Source organism: Salmo salar, chromosome ssa04 (assembly GCF_905237065.1).
Source record: "Salmo salar chromosome ssa04, Ssal_v3.1, whole genome shotgun sequence".
In the NCBI taxonomy this organism is placed as follows: Eukaryota; Metazoa; Chordata; class Actinopteri; order Salmoniformes; family Salmonidae; genus Salmo; species Salmo salar.
In genome coordinates this window covers 25,212,661-25,237,411 of record NC_059445.1, presented here as the reverse complement: position 1 = coordinate 25,237,411, position 24,751 = coordinate 25,212,661, and the positions used below count along the sequence as shown (strand labels likewise).

The following is a 24,751-nucleotide window of genomic DNA, read 5'->3' as shown; positions in this document are numbered from 1 at the left end:
TCTATGAGATACAACAGAGTTTGTCTGCACAAATTTTTTTCACACAACTGTTGTTAGGTGTAGCCATCAACGCTTGTGAACATAGCCACGGGAAATAGGGGTGCTATAGCACCCCCTGAAAAATAAAAAAGAAGGAAAAAAACTAACAGCGACCAGCCCCCACCATCAAACTGCTTTCTGCGGCTATGCTTGTGTAATTGCTTTTGCACAGAAAATCTCCCTACAACCTTAGCAAATGGATCGCTGCCTCCTTTTATATTTGTTGTGTAACTTGAGGGTGTAGGCTACGCCTGGAACAACAGTGGAAGTCCCATAAAATTGTATAAAGCATCAGGTAGCCAAGCCTGCAGATATAGTAATTACATTTGGGAACATAACTAATAAGACTAATAAGCCGACATGTATAGCTTACACATATATATGACATTTCTGTATCACATGGAAAAATGTCTAAAGGTGTCACAAATGAGTTTAACAACAGCTGTCTCTAGTCTCAAGTCTCTACAACCACAGTCACAATAATCAAGGGGCACATACCGAAGAGATACAGTAGCGTCACCTTCAGTTTTTTCTTTGAGAAAACAGCATTGTAGCCAATCATCCAACTGGTTCCACACAATCATCTACAAATGACATAGTCTGAGATACTCGACAAGAGCGCCCAGACATTAAGTTTGTTAGTTTAAGCTGTCCCAGGGGCCGGGTGGGTGGAGTTAGTAACAGCTATAACTCCATCTACAGCTGTATTTGCTTTTCACACACAACACAAAAAAGAGGAGGGGCATGGAGGGAGATATTATCCTGTTATCGGAGCGGCAGCCTTGGTGGTGTACCCAGGAATCTTTGCTGTGTTTTTCAATATGATGAAACCGCATCAAAGGTAACACCTGTTAATTTGTCTCTCAAAAGACTGTTATAGATTAACTTATCCTGTGTGCCTTCTTTCTTCTCCAGATAATTTTTGAATGTTGAGTGATGGTGGATGAGCATTCCATTTCGAGGCAGAGAGAGAGAGCGAGAGAGGGGGGAGAGCGAGGGGGGAGAGGGAGAGAGAGAGAGGGGGGAGCGAGAGAGGTGGGAGAGTGAGAGAGGGGGGAGAGCGAGAGAGGGGAGAGCAAGAGAAGGGAGGAGAGAGAGAAAACAGCCAGGGACACTCGTTAATCATTCTTGATTAAACATTATTATTATATATTTTTTTACATCAAATAAAATGACATTTTATTGGTCACATGCACATATTTAGCAGATATTACTGCGGGTGTAGCGACGTGCATTTATTTAAAGGATATTGTATGTTTTGTTTTGTGAACAATTTGACCAGGTGACACAATAATGATCGATTTGAACAGGGCGTAATGTGTTTAGTGTCTTTGTGTGCAGACAGTCAGCTGTCTATTTTGATCAACATTGGGTGAACCGTTTAGGAATTACAGCACTTCTTGTACATAGCTCCCCCAATTTAGGGGACCAAAAGTATTGTCACATTTCTACAATTGTTCTTTTAGTTTGAAAATGTGTTGTAGGTTGTGTATATCAGTGAGAAAAAAAATCCCAATTGAATCCCTTTTAATAATTTAATTTAAGGCGGCAAAATGTGAAAACTGCGCAAGGGTATGTTGGGTTGCTAGATCGGAAGGTTGCTAGATCGAATCCCCGAGCTGACAAGGTAAAAATCTGTTGTTCTGCCCCTGAACAAGGCAGTTAACCCACTGTTCCTAGGCCGTCATTGTAAATAAGAATCTGACTTGCATAGTTAAATAAAGGTTAAAAAAAAACATTTCAGTAGGCAATGGGGACCCTATTCAGACTTGAGATAAGTTGATTTAACATGGACTTATGCCCCCCCAAAATGTACTTAAGTGAATTATTTGTCAATTTATCTCCGTCTGAATCAGAGCCTGTAAAAACTAAAACTACTTAACCCAACACCTAAAGCTAATAATAGCAAATTAAAATCAGTTACTGTACACTCAATAGTAACAATATACTTACTCTTTAGCACTTTGAGATTGTTTTTAACTGAAAGCAGGTTAAGAAACTAAATGTATTATTATTGATTACTGTTACTCTTAAATAATATGCATGTCAAGCAAATATGTCTACCTAGATAAGCTTTGTCACAGACATGTTCATTTATTCTTCAGTTCCTCACAGCTCGTTAAATACATTCTTATAACACATGAACTGACACATTTGTGAAGGTTAGCTGGACAGACATGTTTCACCTGCATTCTGATTGGTTTTCTCAAGTTTTGTGACGTTAGTATAGGGATATTGTATAGTATATTTTTCCCGTATTCATTTTGGAGAAGATCCTGCAGTTTGTGATTTATGAGGGATTGTGGAGTAGATGCCGTGGAGTAGATGCCGTGGAATTGTGGAGTAGATGCCGTGGAATCAGGACAAGACCGAGGTAAGACAACAATGGACACATTTCTGTAATAGGGTGAACTATAACTTTTATAAGATACACCGGCCAAAAACGACATGGCGACGGACGGTAGTGGCTGCTGAGCTGGATGAGCTGAGTCTTTATAGGTTATGGGACAGATGGCACAAGCTGTGGTCAAAGACATACTCCAGTGGGAGACAATTGTTGCGGCTGTCACGTCCTGACCCTTGTAAGAGGTCATTTTCTATAGTAGAGTGGTCAGGGCGTGACAGTGGGTGTTTTGGGTGGTTTTATTGTTTTCTGTTTCTATGTGGGCTTTCTAGATTTCTATTTCTATGTTGGGGTTATTGGGATGATCTCCAATTAGAGGCAGCCGGTTCTCGTTGTCTCTAATTGGAGATCATATTTATGTAGTTTTTTTTCCTTTTGGTTTTGTGGGTTGTTAATTTTTGAGTACTGTGTTTTCCTCTCTGCGTCATGTTTTGTTGTTTTGGTATTTCAAGTGATTGGTGTATTGCATTTAGTTTCACGGTTAATAAAGATGTGGAACTACGAACACGCTGCGCTTTGGTCCGATCATTTGAACAGCCGTGACAGCGGCTTAATGTCCCAGAAGGGAATAAGAGGACTGAGTAAGTAAGTATAACTTTTAACGCTAAGAAATATTGTAAATCTTGAACCTTTAAAATCTTGAATCTTGAAATTAATACCCCAATCATTTTGACATCCAAGGCAGTCATTCACATACAGGATAGTTGGTAAATACTAGGCTACATTGAATGGAACATGGATATGTTGCCAGTAAACAGTTTTTATATTGACACATTACAACATCTCTAGAAAAACACATTTATGAAAAAAATATTACAAATTAGAGATAAATATTGTATTTATTTCTCCTTTAAACAGACCCTTGAGGTTAGAAACCTATTGTGAGACGTTTATGTTAGCTAGTTAAACCATTTAGCAGTTGTCAGTTAATTCAGATGTACTAATAGCACTAAAGAAGTCTCTTTTCTTGTTCTACGGGAGTGTTTTTAACCAGAACAAGAACAGTTCACCACGTTCAGACACTCAACTTTGACACTATGATAACTGCGACACCCTCATAACCCACAGGTTTTTTCTTCTCACGCTATAACAGTATCATTATTGAGACATTCACAGCATTCTCAACAATCTTCCCCATCTCATTTACTGCTCTGACCACATTGACGTTTTACGTGAAGCCCACTGCCTGTTTCCTCAACCAGTTGTCTATCGTTCTGCTATCGCTCTTCTCTATGTGACAGACATTTCCTTTTAAAGAACAACAGTCTGATACCATTGAATGCATCTTAAATACTTGCCATTCTTTGAATTTGATCCATACTTGGGTTCTTCATTTTGTTGGTGGACCCAACAACATTGGAAGACTTGATATTGCTGACGGTCACTTTAAATGGAACACTAGTCACTTTAATAATGTTTACATACTGTTTTACTCATTTCATATGTATATACTGTATTTTTTTGTCAATGCCACTCAGGCATTGCTTCTCACAATATTTATATATTTCTTAATTCCATTCTTTTACTTTTAGATTTGTGTGTATTTTTCAGAATTGTTAGATACTAGTGCACTGTTGGAGCTAGGAACACAAGCATTTCGCTACACCTGCAATAACATCTGCTAAATATGTGTATGTGTCCAATACATTTTATTTGATGTACAGTACATTTCTATGTGGATGACACTGTTCTCTATTCAAGTGGCAGCAGTTTGACTTTGGCTTTTGAAAAAGCTCAAACAGCTTTTAACATCCGTCAACACAATCAGTTTGATTTGAAGCTTCTTCTGAATTCCTCTAAAACAAAATACATAGTATTTTCCAATACTAAACACTCTGAAAACCATGTCATTACTACCTTGGAAGGAAATTCCATAGAGCAAGTGAAGCTGAGTCTCCCTAATCATGTTGAGAACCTGGTAAAGAAGATCAAGTTGAGAATAGGTTTTTATTACCGGCATAAGGGTTGTTTTTCTTTGGAGGCCAGAAAATAGCTGGTACGGGTACATTCCTGTATGTCTTGGACTATAGTGATGTAATTTATATACAGACCTCAACCACTACCCTGAAGGCAATTGATTTCGTGTATCATGCAGCTCTTAGGTTTATTAGCAACCAAAAGCATCTGACACATCACTGTGATCTCTATAGTGCTGTTGGCTGTTCGTCGTTGACTCTACTTAGGCTTACACATTGTTATACTATGATTTAGAAGGGCATTTTGGGAAAACTGCGACTTTATCACTGTTTTTCTTTGATAAGGTCAGGAAATAAATACCAGTTACGGTCTCACTACTTACTTTTAACAGTTACTAAAATCAGAAAGTATCATGGCAAAATGTATTTTAACTAATACCCATGGTTTTGTAATTCTGTCCAGACCAGCATGAATCTCCACGATCTTGTTTCCTTGGAGGAGTTTGAATGTTTGGTTGACTCACATGTTACCAAGGAATGTGATTGTCATTCGGACTTGATGCTGTGGTACATATGATATATATTTTTTTAAATCTAAGACGATTGTATGTTTCTGTAATTGAAATGTATGTCTGTCTATGTAAATGTTCATTTTTTATGGTGTGTCTATGTCTGTAAGTTGTTACAATATGTCTGATATTTTTATCAAACATTGCTACCCCCTGCTGCTATCTTGGTTGGACCAGGTCTCTCTTGAAAAATGTATTTAATCTCAATGAGACTAACCTGGGTAAACAAAGGTTAAATAAAACAATAATAATTCTCCTCCAATGAAACATATTGGGGGTGTTTCCCAACTCAATGTTCCTGTTACAGTGTCAGAAAAAGTTCAAGAGGAAGTGCGAGCTCTGTCAGTTGGCCAATATTCAAAACAGAGGGAACATTTAGCTCCCAAGTGGCGCAGCAGTCTAAGGCACAGCATCTCAGTGCCAGAGGTGTCACTATAGTATCTGGTTTGAATCCAGGCTGTATCACATCTGGCCAAGATTGGGCGGCGCACAATTGTCCCTGTGTCCGGGTTTGACCGGAGTAGGCCGTCATTGTAAATAAGAATTTGTTCTTAACTGACTTGCCTAGTTAAATAAAGGTTAATTAAAAATAGTGATGGTGCAGCTTTAGAACCTTTTGAGGATCTGAAGACACATGCCAAATCTTTTAAATCTCCCGAGGGGGAATAGGCTTTGACGTGCCCTCCTCATAACTGTCTTGGTGTGTTTGGACCATGATAGTTTGTTGGTGATGTGGACACCAAGGAGCTTGAAGCTCTCAACCTGCACCATTACAGTCCCGTAGATGAGAATGGGGCTGTGCTTGGTCCTCCTTTTCCTGTAGTCCACAATCATCTCCTTTGTCTTGATCAGGTTGAGGGAGAGGTTGTTATCCTGGTCTCTGACCTCCTCCCTATAGGCTGTCTCATCATTGTCGGTGATCAGGCCTAACACTGTTGTATCGTCGGCAAACTTAATGATGGTGTGTCATGCTTGGCCATGCAGTCATGGGTGAACAGGGAATACAGGAGGGGACTGAGCATCCACCCCTGAGGGGCCCCAGTGTTGAGGATCAGCGTGGCAGATGTGTTGTTACCTACCCGTACCACCTGGGGGCGGCCCATCAGGAAGTCCAGGATCCAGTTGCAAAGAGAGGTGTTTAATCCCAGGGTCCTTAGCTTAGTGATGAGCTTTGAGGGCACTACGGGGTTGAACGCTGAGCTGTAGTCAATGAATAGCATTCTCACATAGGTGTTCCCTTTGTCCAGATGGGAAAGGGCAGTGTGGGGTGCAATAGAGATTGCATCATCTGTGTATCTGTTGGGGCGGTATGCAAATTGGAGTGGGTCAAGGGTTTCTGGGATAATGGTCACGCCCCAAGTCGGTTTAGAGGGTACCAAACTAGGAGGCCCAGCGCAGTCCAAGCACACACAGGTTCCACCGGCTCCAAAAAGGGATTACAGCTGCACAATTAATTGAATTCAGATATCCATATCACAAGAGATCCATATGGTGTGCAATATTTTGAAACGCCACCCGGCCGTGTATCGCGTCCTTTTTTATTCCGTTTTTTCCCCTCTTGCGGCTGCTTTTCACACACAACAAGTCCGGCCCCGCCACTCCAACAGCACAATTCCTCCTCGCTGTAGTATTTACTATAAGTTTGCATGCTGTTCTGTTAGGTCAAATGCAGTCAACAGATTGTTCCAAACAAGAATGATGCTGCTTTCCACTTTGTTTCTAAATATACATCATCAAACTTCAATTATTCCAACAGTTCACCCAAGTGTTTTGATATTTATTGCAAGTCAAATTGCAATTGTAATATTTGTTTTTTTAATAACGCTATATGATTTTTTGCCTATATCGTGCAACCCTAGTTACAGAAGCCACCTTTTTCCCTAATATTTACCAGAGAAGCGTGAACTGTCAGAGCCACATGTAGACCAATTCCATAGACCCCATGGTTTCAAAAACTATACTCACCTTGCGAGTCTAAAATGTCAGAACCTCAACGCCAAAACATTAGAACACCTGTCATGACTTGGTGAAACACACATGTGCGCTGCATAGCATAGACTAGAGTCGATTAACCATGGCAGCCCGAGGCCCAAACAGACAGGAAATCTGCAGTAACCTGAAAACTATATACTCGCACGCTGCCACAGCAACCAAAGGCTCAAATCCACAGAAAGCTGAGGTAATCCTGATAATGTGCACTTTAGGTGCTGCCACACCTAAAGGCAGCACAAGGCTCAAACTCACAGGGAACTGTGGTAAACCGGATAAGGGTTACCAGGCAGCACAACCTGTACGCTGCCAAACGCTATGAGCAACACTGGGAGCCGTTAAATCCAAGCGATAAAACCTTACAAAGGTATGTGTGGAACCCCAATTCACTGCAGCACAGTTATCACCAATCGTCATGCCCCTGAACAATGGCCAAGAAGCTGCCACACCCATATGGAGGAGATGAGAAAGGGAATAGTTTGAAAAGTGGGACCTGTAAGACATACAGTAGTTATAACATTGGGAGCAAAAGATGTATTAGGATGTAACATCATTTTGGAGTCGCCAGGTGCGAACTCCAAACAGGAAGGGTGTACTGATAGCTCGTGGAGATCCCAAACACGCTTGGCCGACACCAAGGCCATGAGCAGGACAGTCTTGTAGGAAAGGATTGTCAGAGCCACAGTCCAATAAGGCTCACACAGAGCGTCCAGGACCAAAGCCAGGTCCCAGGTCGGTGCCATAGCCTTCGACACTGGTCTGAGCTCACGCACGCCTTTTAGGAACTGCACACAAGAGGCTGAGACCCCGGGGTAGAGCCATCAATTCCTACATGACACGCCAAAATGGCTGCCATTTAAACCTTCAATGCGGAAAAAGAAAGGCCCTACACAAAAAGTTATAGCAAGAATGTCAAAATGTCCACCAAAGAGTTCTGAAAATGAGAAACTCAACCACTGAGGGGTGCAGTCTCCACGCCATAGAGATAGCTGTGAAGATACATCGCCCTGAGCGACAGGAAATTCGCACTGCTCCTTAAGAACAGATAATGTGCCAGGTTTAGGAGAGAGAGAGACCACATCCCCCTCGCCTGTTGATAGACCTTACCAGCACATACTGGCCCTCCAACATCTGAAATAAAAACCTCAGCTATAGCAAAACTGTCTGTAGTTCTAGGGAATTAATATGCAGCATCCTTTGCGCTGTTTACCAAATCCCTCTTTCTGAGTAGCGCTCCATATCTCAGTAAGGATGCTTCGGTCACGATGACCCTGCAGTCACTACCCGGCCCATGAGAACCCCGCCTCCATGTTCTTGTTAAACTCTTGCAGCAAATCGATATGATACATCTATAGCATTGTGACCACATTCAACAACCGGTCCGCGACACCCGCAGCTTGGTACTCTTTGTCCAGCTGATGCTCTGAGAATCGGCAGTGTTTATTCAGAAGCACCGCGCTAGGATTTGGCCCCTTGTTAGCATCTGGAGCTAAGTAATTCGCCAGCATTCCATCTATCAGCGGTGTGCAAACGAGCCCAGCCTCCTCCATACCCTCTACAGGGCTCCTGAGTGGCACAGCAGTCTAAGGCACTGCATCTCAGTCCCTGGTTTGAATCCAGACTGTATCACATCTGGCCGTGATTGGGAGTCCCATAGGGCGGCACACAATTTTACCAGCTTGGCCAAAAGAGGGGTATCACAGCTCGCCTTTAGCTCATCGGCAAAATCTTTAAAGAGGGGTAAGCGACGGCTTCACCAATGCAGGGACAGGAGATAAATACCTTCCCCCAAACCTGGTGGAACTCCACTGCAGGGGAGAAGACCAATAGTTCACTCTCCCCCGCCGAATCCAAAGCCGGGGCTTTAGGCTCCCCCAGACTGAGTTAATCCTATTCAAACTCTGAAAATCCTCCAGAGCCAACCAGGGATAGTATATCATTCCAGAATCCATACTCTAAACACTGCCAGAGAAATTGTCTCTGCTCTCTTCCGGCCTCAGACTTCGTCATTGCCGAGGTCGCTTCACCGTAAGACCCTTTGCCAGCAGTCTCAATCTCTCTCACAAAGTCAGCCCGACGCTCAATGGAAGTTGAACGCAGCCAGAGACAATGGTCACACAAACTGGTACGAGCCAAAGCCTCCTGAGTGTGTTTCTACCCCAGACAAACAGGACAGCACTCCTGAGTATCTTTTATTTGCATTGTCAAACTACATGCCCTAGGGTATGGCCGGAGGTTCAAACTCGGCTGGTTAGCCTTTGTGAACTTAATCTTACCACTGGCCATCTCACTCAAGCAAGGAAGCACTGGCTACACAAGCAGAGCAGAAAATAGTTGGCTTTTAGCAAATACAAAAACCGATACCACGACCCAAAACTCACAACATCTAAGTGCACGAGTACTCTCAACCCACTATCATAGACTGAAGTCACAGCTGAATTTCGTAGTCTTTGTGTGATTGAACATTTTGTAAATTCCTTGACACATTCTTCCTTCAGGCAATCTGAAGAGCAAAGAATAAGAAATGAATGCGTGCCCCGGTATTAGCACCAGGAAGACAGGGCTTTCGAGTGCGGGCTCGGCATCCATTGACCCATTGGGCGTGATTTCAGTTTTCAGGTAAATATGATTGGTCGTTAACTCCCCGTAGTATGTTATACCGAGTGACCGACTGAAAGAGAAGAGTTAGAAAATATGTAGAAATGATAATGGACCTATGTATTTTAAAATACCTGTCCTTTTTCTGCACCGCAAACAGCTTTCGAAGAAAAAATCATTCAGGAAAAGTATTATCAGCTAGGGTTTTCATTCTGATTCATTCACCTAAAAGAGCCGGCTCCGAACTTCCCTTCATTCAGAAAACATGATTGTGTTAAATAGACATGGACTCTGCCTGGGGCCTATAAATCACCACACACACACCACCACCCTTACACTCACACACCACCCCCCATGCTCTCTCTCACCTGCTGTCTCTCCCTCCTCTGTAAATATTTGTGTAATAAAATGCCATAAACAGGCCTATGCTCAGATAAGATAAACAAGAGGATGTCTCTATAACAGCAGTGGAAAGAGAAATTAATCTGCTGATAGGCAAGCAACCGGTAGCCTACCCCATGATGGCTAGTCTACTCCATTAGCGTCCAAGATCTTTATATTTTATGTCCAGAATTGAACTGGCTCTGGCAGCCAAAACAGTCTGCGAGTCTTGATTAATACATTTATATTTTCAGTTCAACACTTTTCTGGCTTCCCTCTTCTGTTACACACAGGTGTTCTGAGATGCTGGATAGCTAATTTGTCACAGCTGTTTGAAGGATTGGACCAAAATGCAGCGTAGTTTTCGTTCCACATATTTATTAAATGTGAAACTGAATGCAATAAACTTAAATACTTGAAACCACAAAAACAACAAACCGTGACGCAGAGAAGAAAACACACTACTCAAAATATAATCACCCAGAAAACAGGAAGAGAAAACCCCCTACTTAAATATGATCTCTAATCAGAGGCAATGAGGATCAGCTGCCTCCAATTAGAGATCAACCCCAAACGATCACAACATAGAAATAGAAAAACTAGAACTTAAACATAGAAATAGAAAACTTAGAACAACCAAAAACACCCCCTGTCACGCTCTGCCCTACTCTAATATAGAAAATGACATCTTACTAGGGTCAGGACGTGACATAATTAGTGGTCGTTTTTCTGTTCCATGAACAAGCACACACAGAGTTGGTGTAATATGGAAATATGGCCGTGGGATCCTTTTTGTTTTTAAATATGATTTCTCGATGATTTGAAAGTAAAGTTTCAAAGGTTTCCAAAACCGTATTGCAACCGAGGATTATTAAAGTTTATACAGAGCGTCGCCGGGACTGCTGTATAATTGTAAAACCTGAATCTTGTTAGGCCTATCTGAAAACACATACATTTTGAAGTCTTACATTGACAACACATGCATTGATCTTGAAATACATCGTGACATATTTAATGATGCTGTACGTTATCTTCATGCAATCTCGTTCCGGTACTGGACGAAGAGCTCAGGGAGGGTTTCACAACACGCAAGACAAAATATAGCCTAGTCTCTCGTCGGGGATTTAATTTATTTTGGGAGATTGCAAAATATGACCTTTTCATTCAATGCAGTAGAACAATATTGTTTCAGTTGATAATAAAACATGTTTGTTTAGTTACTTTTTCATCAACTTGTTTCTGTAACTTTCTAGCAAGTCAAGCAAGCCTACAGAGCATCTAACTAGCTAGCTAAAAGCTACGCTAAATTCTAGCTTGCGACCTGTTTTTAATTATCATCAAAAACTTCCTGTTCTGTGACGGACTCTGGCCGGACTGAAGAAGACGCATGGTTTCGATCCTTCAACCACAATGGAGCCTTCAACCACAAGGGGGCATTGCATTTCCACTCCGCTGTGGATGTCAAATGAATGACATCATGCGCAATGTAATGGGAGTGCTTATGGTTAATGTGAATGATTCCTATAGATGAAAATGGCCAATTTAGGTGCAATCAGTTAGCTTATTTTCTCAGAGACCAAATTATATATATATATTTTTTAATCTAGGAATGCTAATCTTATCTGTTTCAAGCTACAGAACTCATTTCAGAACAATCTGAGATGGTGGGTGACATGGCTTGCTGAAATGACAAGGAATGACCAAATAGATAAACAAAATGTAAACTGCCTGAAGGCCCAAAAAATGAGATATGGACAGGTTTTAAAATCTTTTATTTCACCTTTATTTAACCAGGTAGGCCAGTTGAGAAGAAGTTCTCATTTACAACTGTGACCTGGCCAAGATAAAGCAAAGCAGTGCAACACAAACAACACAGAATTACACATGGGATAAACAAACGTACAGTCAATAACACAATAGGAAAGTCTATATATAGTGTGTGCAAATGTAGTAAGATAAGGGAAGTAAGGCAATAAATAGGCCATAGTGGTGAAATAATTACATTTTAGCAATTAAACACTGGAGTGATAGAAGATGAATGTGCAAGTAGAGATACTGGTGTGCAAAGGAGCAAAAAATAAATAATATGGGAATGAGGTAGTTGGGTGGGCTATTTACAGATGGGCTATGTCAGGTGCAATGATCGGTAAGCTGCTCTGACAGCTGATGCTTAAAGTTAGTGAGGGAGACTCCAGCTTCAGTGATTTTTGCAATTTGTTCCAGTCATTGGCAGCAGAGAACTGGAAGGAAAGGTGGCCAAAGGAGGAGTTGGCTTTGGGGATGACCAGTGAAATATACCTGCTCGAGCACGTGCTACGGGTGGGTGCTGCTATGGTGACCAGTGAGCTGAGATAAGGCGGGGCTTTACCTAGCAAAGACTAATGGATGACCTGGAGCCAGTGGATTTGGCGACGAATATGAAGCGAGAGCCAGCCAACGAGAGCATACAGGTCACAGTGGTGGGTAGTATATGGGGCTTTGGTGACAAATCGGATGGCACTGTGATAGACTACATCCAATTTGCTGAGTAGAGTGTTGGAGGCTATTTTGTAAATGACATCGCCGAAGTTAAGGATCGGTAGGATAGTCAGTTTTACGAGGGTATGTTTGGCAGCATGAGTGAAGGATACTTTCTTGCAAAATAGGAAGCCGATTCTAGATTTAATTTTGGATTGGAGATGCTTAATGTGAGTCTGGATGAAGAGTTTACAGTCTAACCAGACACCTAGGTATTTGTAGTTGTCCAAATATTCTAAGTCAGAACCGTCCAGAGTAGTGATACTAGAAGGGCAGGCGGGTGTGGGCAGCGATCGGTTGAAGAGCATGCATTTAGTTTTACTTGCATTTAAGAGCAGTTGGAGGCCATGGAAGGAGTGTTGTATGGCATTGAAGCTCGTCTGGAGGTTTGTTAACACAGTGTCCAAAGAAGGGCCAGATGTATACAGAATGGTGTCGTCTGCGTAGAGGTGGGTCAGAGAATCACCAGCAGCAAGAGCGACATCATTGATGTATACAGAGAAAAGAGTTGGCCGAGAATTGAACCCTGTGGCACCCCGAAGAAACTGCCAGAGGTCCGGACAACAGGCCCTCCAATTTGACACAGTGAACTCTATCTGAGAAGTAGTTGGTGAAGCAGGCGAGGCAGTCATTTGAGAAACCTAGGCTATTGAGTCTGCCGATAAGAATGTGGTGATTTACAGAGTCGAAAGCCTTATCCAGGTCGATGAAGACGGCTGCACAGTTTTGTCTCTTATCGATGGCGGTTATGATATCGTTGAGGACCTTGAGCGTGGCTGAGGAGCACCCATGACCAGCTCTGAAACCAGATTTCATAGCGGAGAAGGTACGGTGGGATTCGAAATGGTTGGTGATCTGTTTGTTAACTTGGCTTTTGAAGACTTTAAACAGGCAGGGTAGGATAGATATAGGTCTGTAGCAGCTTTGGTCTAGAGTGTCTCCCCTTTGAAGAGGGGGATGACTGCGGCAGCTTTCCAATCTTTAGGGATCTCAGAAGATACAAAAGAGAGTTTGAACAGGCTAGTAATAGGGGTTGCAAAAATTGCTGCGGATAATTTTAGAAAGAGAGGGTCCAGATTGTCTAGCCCAGCTGATTTTGTTTTTAGAACATCAGCTATCTGGATTTGGGTGAAGGAGAAATGGGTGAGGCTTGGGCAAGTTGCTGTGGGGGGTGCAGAGCTGTTGACCAGAGTAGGGGTAGCCAGGTGTAAAGCATGGCCAGCTGTTAAGCATTTCCCAGTTTAGGTCCCCTAACAGTACCAACTCTGAAGATAAATGGGGGGCAATTAATTCATATATGGTGTCCAGGGCAAAGCTGGGGGCTGAGGGGGGTCTATAAGAGAGACTTGTTTCTGGAAAGGTGTATTTTTAAAAGTAGAAGCTCGAACTGTTTGGTCACAGACCTGGATAGCATGACAGAACTCTGCAGGCTATCTCTGCAGTAGATTGCAACTCCACCCCCTTTGGCAATTTTATCTTGGCGGAAAATGTTGTAGTTGGGGACGGAAATGTCAGAATATTTGTTGGCCTTAAGCCAGGATTCAGACACGACTAGGACATCAGGGTTGGCGGAGTGTGCTAAAGCAGTGAATAAAACAAACTTAGGGAGGAGGCTTCTGATGTTATCATGCATGAAACCAAGGCTTTTACGGTTACAGAAGTCAACAAATGATAACGCCTGGGGAGTAGGAGTGGAACTGGGGGCTACAGGGCCTGGGTTAACCTCTACATCTCCAGAGGAACAGAGGAGGAATAGGATAAGGGTACGGCTAAAGGCTGTAGGAACTGGTCGTCTAGTGCGTTGGGGACAGAGAATAAAAGGAGCAGATTTATTGTGGTATTGTGTACATTTACAATGAAGGTTACTGAATGTTAATGTCCATTGTGAGAGAATGGAAAATGGTAGTAAATGTGTCAAGACAAAACAACGCAGTACAAAAGAAAATGGAATAAATACGTCCAGAACTGCATGGTGAAAATACCTGAAAAACAAATTGCCTTTGTAGAAATATAAATGTTTGAGTTGTCAGATGCTATATATTTTCAACACTATGCAGGATTAAAGAACACTATATTTGAAAGTTATCCAGCATTCTGCAGCTACCATCAGAGTTGCATGTCCCTTTCGATGACTGTGGTGTAGTTATTTTATTTACATGTGATCAGAAGCATAGCTAATAGGAATGTGTTTTACAGAATATAGGCCTACACAGACGACTTCTGATCTTCTGTACATCACTGTTCTATCTGCAAGGTTCTTTGAATAAGCCCCTGACGTTAGTCTCATAACAACACCCACAAATGGAGAGAGAGTGTGGTAGATGCTTCTGTTTGCTCAATAAAGACTGCAAATACACATGTATCAAAATGAACATGTCAACCCACATGGATTCCATCAACCCCTTCATCATCCCCATAGTATGGTGGTTGCGTGAATATGCATGTGTGCATGTGCATTGCATGCTGTGTAGAAATGAGCTTCTTTCTCACCATAGCGTGTGGTTATCGCTTCTCTGTCTTTTCACTTTGTAGTCAGTAGCCTATATGGGTCAGTCACTCTCATTCTCACTTGCTTATATGAAAGATGTGGTACCTTCCTCCAGCACTGTACAGCTTCTCTTACGCAATACAGCTCAAGCCACAACCCATGCTCTCAATCCCCTTTACCCCCACTCCTCATTTCTATTTTAGGTTTGGATGGAACTTTCTCAGACTTTAAGAGTATTGGTCACAGTGTATTTTCACCTCCATCTTGGTTTTTCTGTGCCTTTATCACACTAGGTTTAACTGTAGCTAACCTCACCTGATAAAACATCCCTCTGTTCTCTGTCAGAGGAGAATATAATAAAACATGTATGCAAAGTCAAAGAAGACTGCGTCACTACAGAAATACTGTATGCACAGTATGGTTGATATTTTACTAATAGTGTCTTATATGGAGTTTATTATCTTGCTGCCTTGGGTTATAAGGGGACACACCATATTGGATCAATAAAAAACATTAACCATACCATTCCAAAGTGCTGTATGTGTTGCCTGGCACCATGTGGTAATGATGGGCAGGGCTTGACCGGAATTTAGTGTTAGGGGTGGTTGGCATGCACTAACGTGACAGAGAGATGTGTTAATTTGAAAACTTATCTTCCATTTGCTGAGAAATAGACAACAACAAGATTAACAGCAGCATCTTAATAAAACATTTTTAATAATTATTTAACTACGTAAGCCAGTTCGAACCCGGGTCTGTAGTGACGCCACTAACACTGCGATGCAGTGCCTTAGACATTCACTGCAACAGCCTTATTCTAAAATTGATTAAATTGTTTTTTTCCCTCATCAATCTATACACAATACCACATAATGACAAAGTAAAAACTGAAATATCACATTTACATAAGTGTTCAGACCCTTTACTCAGTACTTTGTTGAAGTTCTTTTGTCAGCGATTACAGCCATCTTCTTGCTACAGGCTTGCATACTTGTTTTTGGGGAGTTTCTCCCATTCTTCTCTGTAGATCCTCTCAAACTCTGTCAGGTTGGATGGGGAGCGTCGCTGCACAGCGATTTTCAGGTATCTCTAGAGATCTTCAATTGGGTTCGTCCTGGCAATGGCTGGGCCACTCAAGGACATTCAGTCCCAAAGCCACTCCTGCGTTGTCTTGGCTGTGTGCTTTGTGTCGTTGTTCTGTTGGAAGGTGAACCTTCACCACAGTCTGAGGTCCTGAGCGCTCTAGAGCAGATTTTCATCAAGGATCTCTCTGTACATTGCTCCGTTCATTTATTTTCCTCGATCCTGACTAGTCTCCCAGTCCCTGCTGCTGAAAAACATCCCCACAGCCACAACCATGCTTCACCGTAAGGATGGTGCCAGGTTTCCTCCAATTGTGACGCTTGGCAGTCAGGCCAAAGAGTTCAATCTTGGTTTCATCAGACCAGAGAACCTTGTTTCTCATGGTCTGAGAGTCCTTTAGGTGCCTTTTGGCAAACTCCAAGCGGGCTGCCAAATGCATAATACTGAGGAGTGGCTTCTGTTTGGCCACTCTACCAGAAAGGCCTGATTGGTGGAGTGCTGCAGAGATGGTTATCCTTCTGGAAGGTTCTCCCATCTCCACAGAGGAACTCTGGAGCTCTGTCAGAGTGGCCATTGTGTTCTTGGTCACCTCCATGACCAAGGCCCTTCTACCATGATTGGTCAGTTTGGTTGGGCGGCCAGCTCTACGAAGAGTCTTGGAGGTTCCCAACCTCTTCCATTTAAGAATGATGAGGCCCCTGTATTCTTGGGGACCTCCAATGCTTCAGAAATGTTCTGGTACCCTTTCCCAGATCTGTGCCTCAACACAGTCCTGTCTCGGAGCTCTACGGACAATTCCTTTGACATCATGGCTTGGTTTTTGCACTGATATGAACTGTAAACTGTGGGACCTTATACAGACAGGTATGTGTCTTTCCAAATCATGTCCAATCAATTGAATTTACAATCAAATTGTCCTAACATCTCAAAGACGATCAATGGAAGCAGGATACACCTGAGCTCAATTTCGAGTCTCATAACAAAGGGTTTGAATACTTACGTAAATGTGATATTTCCGTTTTTTTGCAAACATTTCTAAAAAACATTTTTTGCTTCGTCATTATGGGGTGTGGATTGATGTAGATGTATGAGGGGGAAAAAAAATGCATTTAATCCATTTTAGAATAAAGCTGTAATGTTACAAAATGTGGAAAATGGGAAGGGGTCTGAATACTTTCTGAATGCATTGTACAGTAAAGGGACAATCTAAAATATTTACAGCTGTATTCTCATTTCAATTATTGATACAATTAATGATAATATAACTTCTGAATGCCTCACAATATTTTCATAAACCAATAATGTTTTTCCTCGTAATACTGTATGTTTAAAACTTTAATTGTGATCTTATCACAATTCAGGTAAGACCCAAATGCCGACTGTGTTGAAGTAACAATGTTTATTACAGCAACAGGGGCAGGCAAATGACCGGTCAAGGCAGGCAGGGGTCGATAATACAGATTAGCGGGCCAAAGGTACAGGATGGCAGGCAGGGTCAGGTCAGGCATAGGTCAGTAATCCAGTGTAGTGGGGCAAAGGTACAGGATGTCAGGCAGGCTCATGGTGGGCAGAAAAGGTCAAAACTGGGAAAAACAGGAAAAATCAAGAGACAGGAACAGAGTGAAAACCGCTGGTAGGCTTGATGAAACTAAATAAATTGGCAACAGACAAACAGAGAACACAGGTGTAAATACACAGGGGATAATGGGGAAGATGGGCGACACTTGGAGGGGGGTGGAGACAAGCACAAAGACAGGTGAAACAGATCAGGGCGTGACAGATCTCATGGACTCATTATATCCATAGCTCCATCTATGAATGTCAGAGCAAACCAACTGATGGAGGTGCTGTTTGGCTGAAAAACTAGTTATAGATTGTGGTTTCAGTTCCATTTTTGAAGTTTGACAGTCTTGTGCTCTCTAGATCCACCCTCTCTGTTTGAGATGAATCAAGGTAAATATAGTCTTTTAACAAGTTATCACTCAGTAAACACTTATATGACGTGTGCACGTCTTGTAGGATCTTCTCTGGAATGTGTCTCAGAGTTTAAAACGTGCCATTTCACATATGTAGTCACTGGTGTCATGGTGCTGGGGATAATGAATATGGGGTTGGAGCCAGACCTGAACTACGCTGAATTACGTATGAATTTTGCGAAGAGTAAAATGTCACCCGAGATCACTTTCTAAGTCGAAATGGAAATCAATATCTACCCCTCAGAAATGTTTCAACATAATCTACATGGTAAAAGGAAAAATAAACCTATGGACCTTTTGTTTCTAACATAGCATTACAATTTAGTCATTTAGCAGACACTCTTATCCAGAGCGACTTACAGTAGTGAATGCATACATTTCATACATTTCTTTTCTTTCCCCGTACTGGTCCCTCGTGGGAATCAAACCCACAACCCTGGCGTTGCAAAGACCATGCTCTACCAACTGAGCCTAACAACCACTGCTTCGAAGGAGTAGGTGGACTTATCTCAAACACCTGCTATTTTTATTATACACAGCTGCTGTCCACTGACAAGCTTAACATTTAACAGCTATAACAAATACAGGCAGGGGAGGCACCTAAAACGGACATTTAAACAACAGAACAGTCAATACTGAAGAAGCTTTGGCCCAGCAGTAGCATAGCAAACGCACTAGTGAATTGTTTTAAAAGATAGGTTCCATTTGTTTTAACCTATACATTGGGATTTGGGACAAAAGGCATCTAAAAAGAAAGATTATCTTGATACTAACTCAATGCATAGCTATTGAACTGGTCCGTATCAGTGGATGTCATCGAGGCCCCTATTTTTATTGTATCTTTATTTAACTTGGTAGGTCAGTTAAGAACAAATTCTTATTTTCAATGATGGCCTAGGAACAGTGGGTTAACTGCCTTGTTCAGGGACAGACCTGCGGATTTTTACCTTTTCAGCTGAGGGATTTGATCTTGCAACTTCTCGTTACTAGTCCAACACTCTAACCACTAGGCTACCTGCCACCCCGTGAGAAAGACTGTGGAAATGACCAACACAGGAAGCCTGAAATGATGACATCAGCGCAACATTTATTTCTCCCATAATACCCTTAACATATGTTCATATTGTTTCAACGTCTTATTTTAAGGAAGGACTGTCCTCTCCAGGACGTGCTGTATCAATATCCCTGCAGGCAGCCATGCGATGTAACTGGAGTGTATCATGAATTGATTCTGGTATACCTTTTTGGTCCTCCTCGACAGAGGGAGGGAGGTAGGAAAGGATGGAGAGGGACAGGTTAAAAATGACAGGGAAAGAGGGGCAGAGAGAGGGGGTAGAAAATAGTAATATGTTTCATTATTAGATACTTGGGGCCAGAGGAAAGAAACAAGACACGCTCTCTTGTCTACTTTCATTGTTCTGCAGTAGGTAACTCAACAGTTAACACAACACACATCTAGAACCATTCCTAAAGGTAGTGGGAGGAACCACGAAGCCAAGCTTCAAATGTCCACAGACTTTGCAAATACTGTAAAAGACCATATGAATATAATAAAGGCGTTACTATATACTGTATGTGCTGTATGGATTCTCATTGTGCAAACCAACCATATCATATGGGCAAAACTGGTTGCAATGACATCAGGCTGGGTATCAAACTCAGGTGGTCTGTGACACTCATGACCACATTAACCCACTGGCACAGAGCTGAAGCCTACAGTTGTAGCCATGAGGGCTGCGAACTGAATGTCAACTTGCATTCTTGAGATGAAGTACAAATAAAGGAAAGTAAATATATGGATAGGGAGGGTGTGACTAACTGACAGAGATACACAGATGCTCACCTCTAAGGAAAGGTTCTGCAAACACTCAGGAGTCATGTGTTACTATGTGTACTATCTGTGTCTGTGCTTGCAGTCTTTTTGGCGTCAGAAGTCCAGCTATTCAAGTAATCATTGTTATAGTGTTTGTGTTACTTCTGCTTTTTTAACATTTAGAGAAGTGAATCAGACAGGTTAAAAAAAAATGCAGCTGTCTGACCAAGCAGAGGAAGTGCCACTTTATTTGACCTGCATCCTGTGTCCAAACATGTCTGAGTTTTTTGGGCTAAAATGTCCTGGTACTGTACAGTTCACAATGCCGTTGACCTTAAGGGCCCCAGGACCAGTTGAAGCAAAATAGCCCCATAACATCAAAGATCAACCACCATATTTTACAGTAGGGATGAGGTATTTTCTGCATATGCATTGTTCTTTCACAGGCAAAACCCACCGCTGGTGTGTGTGGCCAACAAGCTCTATTTTCAGGTCATATGACCATAGTACTGGTTCCAATCCAAGTGCCAATGCCATTTATCAAATTCCAGGCAGTGATATGGTCAGATGTCATGAAAATAGAGGTCTTTGGCCATGCACACCAATGGTGTGTATTATTAAGGTTTTTTGCTTACCTTTTATCAAGGCATCCAATATTTGTGGACCCCACTGTACATATGCGACTGTCTCTGCTTGTGATCATAGACTAATTTCCTTTCCCATCAGTCTGTCACATTGTGTGGTCAGTGCTTTTCTGTCACATGTTACTAGTGGTTTGACCCCACTGAGAAGCAGCCCCACACAGTCTTCTCTATGTACAGGAGGCCCGTCTGACACGCAGGCCTATGTTGTGAAATACCACTGCTATGAATACATTCTACTGCAGCGAACAAAATAGTTCTCAATATTTAAGGTCTACTCATAGTTTTGTCGGATCCATGTAGGCCTTAGGATTTCTAAAAGTGAAAGTGTTACACTGGAAAAAGGAGGGCTATTCTGCATGGGTTGGTAGGTCTGGGAGTGTAACTTTACAGTGCTTCTCTACAACATTGTTTTGACATTATCTAAGTGAATGAGGTATGCAAATCGGTGATGATTCCAGCGTACATACTCCAGACACTTGATAATAAAGTATGCATATGGTATAAGCTTAATATCTTTCTGTGTTTATGTATCACCCACACAAACTCACATACCAAACTCCTGTTCATCTAAAATGGTTTAGGATCCTATTCACTTGAATTATCCACTAGCATTTTCCACTAGAATATTGTTGATTTTAAATTAATTATACTTCACTAAAACTTCAAGAGTTTTCACCCCATAGGACTTGCATTAGAGAAAACAACAATTTCTCCACCTCTAAACATTTTATTTGGAAATTCTTATTGTGGTTTATGTTTTATATTTCAGTTGCGTATATTACATTTATTTGATTTGATGACGTTATGATTTCATCTCATCTCTATAGAGCTGCTGCCTATGCTGTCTGACAAAATCACTGTTTTAGTAGATCCGTTTCTGACGCACACTAACCGGCATAGGTGGTGGGCCAAGCCAAGATGCAGTACCTGCATTAGTTTTTGAGATGATCAATCTCTATCGAGGGAGGAGCTGTTTTTTTGTGGTGTTTTTTTCATATTTCTTTTTATTATATATATATTGTTTTACCCCTTTTTCTGCCCAATTTCGAGATATCAAATTGGTAGTTACAGTCTTGTCCCATCGCTGCAACTCCTGTATGGACTCGGGAGAGGAGAATATCGAGAGCCATGCATCCTCCGAAACACGACCCCACCAAGTCGCACTGCTTCTTGACACAATGCTTGCTTAACCCGTAAGCCAGCCGCACCAATGTGTCGGAGGAAACACTGTACAGCTGGCAATCAAAGTCAGCATGCATGTTTTTACATACGGTGTATATTTGTTTAACTCATTTACTTTTGTTGGCAATGTCAATTCTTGCAATTTTTTCCAAATACTTATTTTTATATTCGCTAGCTGGACAGGCAAACGCCGCCGAGTACTAAACTGTAAACCAATCAAAGATTGTGTACTGTCCATGGTACTATCACTGCTGATCACGTCTGCCAATCACATTATCTGTATCTAAGGAAGCAGACAGCTGGTGATGACCGCTCACAAGAGTTCTCTGTCCGACAAACTGCTATGAGGTAAAGTATTTTTTATTTATTTACACTGTAAGACTTTTCTGTAATTTCAATAGTAAAACACTGCAAGATGCACAGTGTAGTAACATGCATGTGTTTACAGCATTAATGCTGTAGATTGCACTGCATTATGGGTAAAATGATGAAAAATACAGTTATTAACTTTTATTCGTAAGCCTCCTGTAAAAATGACTCTAACATACTGTATTTCTTTACAGTAATAGCTTATGCCTGCCCCATTTCTCCTTCACCCAAGTCCAGATAGGTGATGTTCTGAAAGAACGGCAAAATCTGAACCCCTACAAATCAGCCGGGCTAGACAATCTGTACCCTCTCTTTCTAAAATGATCTGCCAAAATTGTTGCAACCCCTATGACTAGCCTGTTCAACCTCTCTTTCATATCGTCTGAGATCCCCAAAGATTGGAAAGCTGCTGCGGTCATCGCCCTCTTCAAAGGGGGAGACACTCTAGACCCAAACTTCTACAGACCTATATCTATCCTACCCTGTCTTTCTAAGGTCTTCGAAAGCCAAGTTAACAAACCATTTCGAATCCCACCGTACCTTCCCCGCTATGCAATCTGGTTTCCAAGCTGGTCATGGGTGCACCTCAGCTCGGTCAAGGTCCTAAACATTATCATAACCACCATCGATAAGAGACAATACTGTACAGCTGTATTCATCGACCTGGCCAACGCTTTCGGCTCTGTCAATCACCACATTCTTATCGGCAGACTCAACAGCCTTGGTTTCTCAAATGACTGCCTCGCCTGGTTCACCAACTACTTCTCAGAAAGAGTTCAGTGTGTCAAATCATCGGAGGGCCTGTTGGCCGGACCTCTGGCAGTCTCTATGGGGGTGCCACAGGGTTCAATCCTCGGGCCGACTCTTTTCTCTGTATACATCAATGATGTCGCTCTTGCTGCTGGTGATTCTCTAATCCACCTCTACGCAGACGACACCATTCTGTATACATCTGGCCCTTCTTTGGACACTGTGTTAACTAACCTCCATATGAGCTTCAATGCCATACAACTCTCCTTCCATGGCCTCCAACTGCTCTTAAATGCAAGTAAAACTAAATGCATGCTCTTCAACCGATCGCTGCCCACACCTGCCCGTCCGTCCAGCATCACTTCTCTGGACGGTTATGACTTAGAATATGTGGACAACTACAAATACCTAGGTGTCTGGTTAGACTGTAAACTCTCCTTCCAGACTCACATTAAGCATCTCCAATCCAAAATTAAATCTAGAATCGACTTCCTATTTAGCAAAAAAAGCATCCTTCAATCATGCTGCCAAACATACCCTCGTAAAACTGACTATCCTACCGATCCTTGACTTCGGCGATGTCATTTACAAAATAGCCTGGTTTATTTGAAAATATTTTTTTGTTTGTTGGTAATGTATTGTCAAGGACGTAGGGAATATTATTTACTGTGTCGATAGCGGAGTAGGCTAGTGTACAATAACGAAATTTGATGAGCTAGTATTATTTATTTAATGGATTAATTCAATTGTTGTAACGCCCTGGCCATAGAGAGGGGTTTTTGTTCTTTATTTTGGTTAGGCCAGGGTGTTACATTGGGTGGGCGTTCTATGTTCATTTTTCTATGTTTTTGTATTTCTTTGTTTTGGGCCGTGTGTGTGGCTCCCAATCAGGCACAGCTGTAGTTCGTTGTTGCTGATTGGGAGTCACACATAAGTAGCCTGTTTTTCCTTTGGGTTTTTGTGGGTGATTGTTTTCTGATTCGTTCATTTTAGACCAGACAGGACTGTTTGCTGTCGTTGCTGTTTAGTGTTTTGTTTATAGTGGTTCATTTTATTAAATATTCAAAATGAATACACATCCTCCGCTGCACCTTGGTTTTATTACGACGACGGCCGTAACAATTGTAAATGAAATAACTACTTTTCACTGAAGGTAAACGAGGTACAACATGCAACTTCAATCGAAGACCTAAAACCATGCCTGACAAAATCACAACAGTATCCTAATATAGTGTGGATACAGTAGTAGCATATTCTACAGGAATGTAACTGTATGTGCTAGTATTATTTATCTAATTGATCATTTAAATTGTATATGTGGATGGGTACGCTATCTCATTCAATGATTACGTTATTGTACAAGGTAGATACAGGAGTAGTCTACAATAATGATGTAATTGAATATGCTATTGTATAATTTATTTCATTGATGAATACAATTGTAAATGGGGATGGGTAGGCTACTTCATTCAGTGAATACTGAATATATTGCTATCTCTGGGAGTATGTTAATGATGGCTTTTCAGCTGTTGAACTATGGCAATGTCTAACTAATTTCTATATCTCTTACTTTTAGTGAAGATGTGATGAGCCAGACCAACCAATCAGCTTCACTGCAGGTGCTTAACCCACCACCCTCACTGTTCTCCCTCCACAAGTAACCACATCCTCTTCTCTTGTTCAACTACTTTGCCACCACACCAAAAATGACTGTACACATACCCCTGTGCCCATCTCAGGGTAACATGATCCATCCAAGGCCTCAGCTGGATGCCTAAAATGTGAGAAATGTAAGCAAGATGCTATATTATGTGTGTGTGTGTGTGTGTGTGTGGTGTGTGTGTGTGTGTGTGTGTGTGGATGGAGACTTGAGAAGATGGCAAAGGAGATAGTGATGAGAGTGAGAGCAAAAGTATGAAAATAAAGACCCCTTGGGATCTAAAATGAGTGTGTGGTGCCTCTTGTGTCTCCTTTTTGTCCGTTTGAGGATACTACAGTCACCCCTGGTGGAGGTTCTTGGAACACTACGATTT

The 24,751-nt window shown here is 41.8% G+C and overlaps 1 long non-coding RNA gene across 1 annotated transcript in view; it reads left to right on the top strand.

Moving 5' to 3' along the window:
• Positions 1-728: 728 nt before the first annotated feature.
• LOC123742434 (uncharacterized) overlaps positions 729-24,751 on the top strand; it is a 39,812-nt gene continuing 15,789 nt past the window's right edge. Inside the window, exon 1 of the long non-coding RNA XR_006769584.1 lies at positions 729-880. This is a non-coding gene — a long non-coding RNA (uncharacterized lncRNA). The remainder of the gene's footprint in view (positions 881-24,751) is intronic.